Here is a 5169-nt window from a genome sequence, read left to right as displayed (position 1 = left end):
GCAGGACTTTCTTTGCTAAAACCGGGAAAATCCTGGACAAGTGAGGAGAGTTGGTCAGGCTAAGTCACTCTGTCTGTCTTACTCACCACTATCTCCCAGCGTAGTACCTGCCACATGATAGACCTTAAGTATTTCAAATAGATACTAGCTTAATTAATCGAACACTTAGATTTACCAGATATTTGTATGCATTATATCATTTTATCTTTTTTTTAATAGATCTTTATTGGAGTATAATTGCTTCACAATACTGTGTTATAATTGCTACACAATACTGGTATAATACAATACCAATGTGAATCAGCCATATGCATACATATATCCCCATATCCCCTCCCTCTTGCGTCTCCCTCCCACCCTCCCCATCCCACCCCTCTAGGTGGTCCCAAAGCACCGAGCTGATCTCCCTGCGCTATGTGGCTGCTTTCCACTAGCTAACTATTTTACATTCGGTAGTGTATATATGTCGATGCTATCATAAACAAGACAAAAAGACAACCCTCAGAATGGGAGAAAATATTTGCAAATGAAACAACAGACAAAGGATTAATCTCTAAAATATCATTTTATCTTGATGGAGGAGAATTCTCTATTTATTTTACATATGAGAAACTTGAAACTCAGGAGGTTATCATCTGCCCAAGGCAACAGAGTTAGTAGGTGGCAGAGTTATGTTTTGAACCCATATCTGTGTGGTTTTTAAACTTGTGTTATTTCCAGAATGCAGAGGCGCCTGTGTAACAGCCCACCATCCACCTGCTTAAGGCTTTGCGTTAGTGCTGAGCTTTGGGAGCTGTCAGAAACAGGCTCCCAGGGAATGAGAAATGTTAATGGAGTGCAGCACTTTGTAAACTCCCAATAATAGCTACTACCCTTTTCTCTCCAGGTCCCTTTTCCCCAGGGCAGCTTGTTATCTACAAGAAACATGAATTCGTGAGAAAGAGAAAATTCCAAACTATCAGCATGAGTTAGAAGCCAGACATTTGTAGTTACCTTTATCTTTGTGCACATATCATTAAACGAATTGCTTTAATAACCCTAAGCCTTCATGTACTCTTTGAATAATAGCTTTTATAACTGAAGTTAAGATGCTATAAGGATAAAAGGAAATATTTCTCCTCTGTGTTTACTTACAGGTATCTTCGCCATGGAATTTGCGCCTTATGTATTTTCTACTGACCATCTCATGACAATAGTTGGCATATGATACCTTCTATTTTGGAACACAGTAACTCTCCAATCACTCTAATTTCTCTTTGTAGTTTAGATTTATAATGCACTGTTGAACGTTCTTAATAGAATATTACTGTCGGATTAGTTACTCTTATAGCAGCTATTATTTTAATATAAAAAACAAATGTACTCATAATTGTAAATGGTATTGTGATTAATGAATGCGTCATTCTTGCACAGCAGTAACATATCTGCTCTTTGTTAATCAAATTTAAAAGGAAATGGAAGAAGAAATTATGATATGACACCTACTAAAGATGAAACTGATAATGGAGCTCCAGGTAAGTGCTTCTCTTTCCTGTATACAAGCAGTTTCCTTGATATGAATTATTTGTGTAGTCAGGGATCACAGTGGACTGAAATGTACACAGGGTCACACATTCATCATTAATTAAATAATCCAGTGTGAAAATTTCCCTTTTTTAAAAATGAGCAATGAAAATGAAAATAACTGAGCCATGAACACACAGTCAATGGTTTCCCTAATATATATGTTTTAAAACTCTTCCAAATTGTCAGTTTTGCTTCCCCAGGGTGTGAAGCGTAGGCAACTCTGCAATTTGTAGATTAGTTGGTTTAGCAGACTAAATTTAAAAAAAAATGTGTCTATACCATAGCTAGAATATTCACTAATAAAAATGAGACCCTAATGTGGAAAGTAATAATTGATTATCAAAATGCTTTAAGCAATATTTCCATGAGTAATTTGAAGGCCAATAATTTGTAATGTCAAGTCAAAACAAAAATACCTTTGTTGCTAGAAATAGGCTGTTTCACAGTTTTCATTTTTGAAGGAAGTGAAAATATTCTTATTTCTACCATCAAGTACAAGAAGCTTGAACACTATGAGTAATAAACCTGGTGTATGATAATCTGAAGACCAATATGGTGGTCATTGCTTTAAAGAGATTCAAACCACTCATTTGGCATACTTATTATGTCTTATTCTCTCTCTGTCCCACTATCCCTCTTTTACTTAAAAATTTCTTTTATTTATTTAGTTCTGTTGGGGCTCAAGGCAGGCCACCCACAAATATGCCACAGTGGCATATTGATTATTTTGAATTAAAGTTACTTAAGAAACGACCAACGCAAGAGGGACACTCTGACCCTTCTTTCTATCTCCCTGAAAGCAGGAAATAAACCTCTCATGTGAAAGGAGGTAGAAGGACACCTTTAATGCCAGAGATAGGGAATTCAGGCCCAGAAGACTATATAAACAAATCTTATTACTTTAATTTACCACCCAAGCCCAAATTCTGTTTAGATTCTTCACTAATTGAGCATCCAAATCCTAAATTTCTTTGTCCTGTCAATTTCTCATATGTTTATTGTTTTTTTATCTAAAAAGTACAAAAGCTGCCTGCTTTGGACACTTCTTATGTCTCATTTCTTTGAGACCTCCCTGTGAATTAAAATTTGTTTCTTTTTCTCCTGTTAATCTATTTTATATCAGTTTTATTATTAGTCCAGCCACAAGAACTCAAGACAGGTAGAGGCAGAAATTTCCCCCTCCCCATCAGTTCCTAATTTTCCAACTAATATTTAAGTAACTTGAGTGACAAAAGAAATTTTATCTGACGTCATATTTCTCGTAAAGTCCAGCATAATAACTCACATCTTTTTGTCACTTATAAATTTGTATTGATTGCTTGATCTATAATTTTGGAATAACTGTGTTAAGAACACAGAAAGATTGCTATCGAGACAAGCAAAATAAATTGATGTGACATATCTCAAAGTTAAGGGATTAATCAATTATACTTCAAATTTGATAGAAGGAATAATATCCCACTAATTACCAGAATTTAGTGATCCATCCTTGCCATCAATTTATTGCTGCTGTCGTGAGCTAGGAGAGGGCCTGATTGCGGAATTGGATGTGGTTGGCTAAACACAGGCTTCTTACTGACGCCCAGTGAGGTTCAGCATTTTGCCATATTTGACAAGCATTATTTCTATTTAAAAGTCTTGTTTAAGTTGTTTTCACAATATTATGATCATTTCAGGAACCTCAGTGCTTTAGGAGAGTTTCCATAACTTTGTTTTTTGATGGGGCCTACCTTAGGTTATTTTCAAAATGTAAACAGATAAATATCAATTAAGTGACATCTGGCACCAGTTTAGGAGTCAGATGACGAATGACTGCTGGGAGGGAGGAGTTAAAAAGAGTAAGCCAAGAAAGGACCGTACTGCTCCCTGTGAAAGTGGGCTTTCTGAATGACCATAATCACGTGAAAGGTATAAGGAAAGTGTAGAAGTTTCTCTTTTCTTCTATGTGCAGGAAAGAATATAGACGTTCTGCATGCAAGTAGTTTACAAAAGTAAACCATTTTTTTCCCCTAATTAATGTGGACACTGTGTCTGTGGCTGTGACAGAAGTTAAGAGACCCCCGCACATTCAAACGCTGAAGATGGTTGAGCGTAAACTTCTAGAGAGGTTTTTAAGCACAAGTTGTGTAATGTGTGTTAAAAAAAAGAAATGTCTGAGGTCTTTTTAAATTTTTTCCCTTTAAAGTAATCACTAAGAAATACATCCTAGGTCTTTATTTGGGAAAGAAATCTTTCTCTAAAGGAATTATGTTTCATTGCCTAATATCCCTTATATTTACTTGCTTTAATAAAGAGTTATGTTTCAGTACCAAAAGATATATTCCAATCTCTTTTCTTAAATATAAATGGCTAAACTGCCTTTTTAAAAAGCACAGATATGGTATGGTGAGAAAAAATTGTGGGTCCAATGTCTTTGAGTGGTAAATAGCCTAATTTTAAAAGTTGACTCTCCCAAACTAAAAGCACAGCATAGAAGCATGTTGTATGCCTGAATAGAATTACTAATAATGAATTAGGCCAACCATTGATTTGGGAACAGAAGGGACAATATGGATTTTATTTACTAAGCCTCAGAATCTTTAGAGGCAAACCTCACATCACTGAGCAATGCTGAACCTATCAATTCCTGGCCATGTGTTCACCTAGCAACACATACTTTATTACTGAAAAAAATCTGCAAAGAGGTTAATTAAAAATTTTTCTCTCTCTGCACCACACAACTAAAGGAATACTCTAAAAATTCTCTGGCAGAAGCACAAAGTTTTAGGTAAAATTCTAATAGTGTAAATATAATATTAGTTCATTAAGGAAGGTGACTGGTTGCATTGCCAGTTCTTAAAAAACAGCTGAAATATAATTTACCTACCATACAATTCACCCATTTAAAGGGTACAATTCAATTATATTTAGTAAATTATATTTAGTAAGTTCACAGAGTTTTGCAACCATTACCACAATCAATATGAGAAAATTTTAATGACCCCAAAAAGAAACCCCATAACATTTAGCAGTCCCTTTCCATTTCTTTCCAACAGCCTCAGCTGTAGGCAGCCACTCACCTTCTCTGTCTATGGACAAATTGTGGTCTTTCGTGAGTAGCTTTTTTCATTAGCATAATGTTTTCAAGGTTCATTCATGTTATAGCATGTATCAGCATTTCATTCCTTTCTTATTGCCAAATAATATTCCATTATATGAATATATGGATCACATTTTATTTATAAATTTACCAGTGATGGACATTTGGGTTGTGTCTACTTTTTTGGTTATTATGACTAATGCTATGAACATTTGTGTATGTGTTTTTGAGTGGAGGTATGTTCTGTTGGGCTGTACCCCACAGGCCTGCAAGCCTGGTAGTTGCCCAGTCCTGAGACTGAAAAAAGATCCCAGAGGCAGTGACAGAGACATCAACAGTTTATTGGACAGGGCATTTTATATGTATGAACCAAAGGTCCTGGAATGACACCCTGCCGTGGATGGCAGAGGGCAGCAGAACATGACAGCAATCTCCACTACCTGGGGGAGAAGGAGGCTACCATTTACAGGGGGAATTGATGTCAGGGTGGCTCATCAGTTACCAAGGAAACCAGCAGCTGGGGC

The sequence above is a fragment of the Delphinapterus leucas genome, chromosome 8 (genome assembly GCF_059928025.1).
Source record: "Delphinapterus leucas isolate spDelLeu-1000000601 "Yukka" chromosome 8, BTC_Dleu_Yukka2, whole genome shotgun sequence".
Classification (NCBI taxonomy): domain Eukaryota; kingdom Metazoa; phylum Chordata; class Mammalia; order Artiodactyla; family Monodontidae; genus Delphinapterus; species Delphinapterus leucas.
This window is presented reverse-complemented; position numbering follows the sequence as displayed.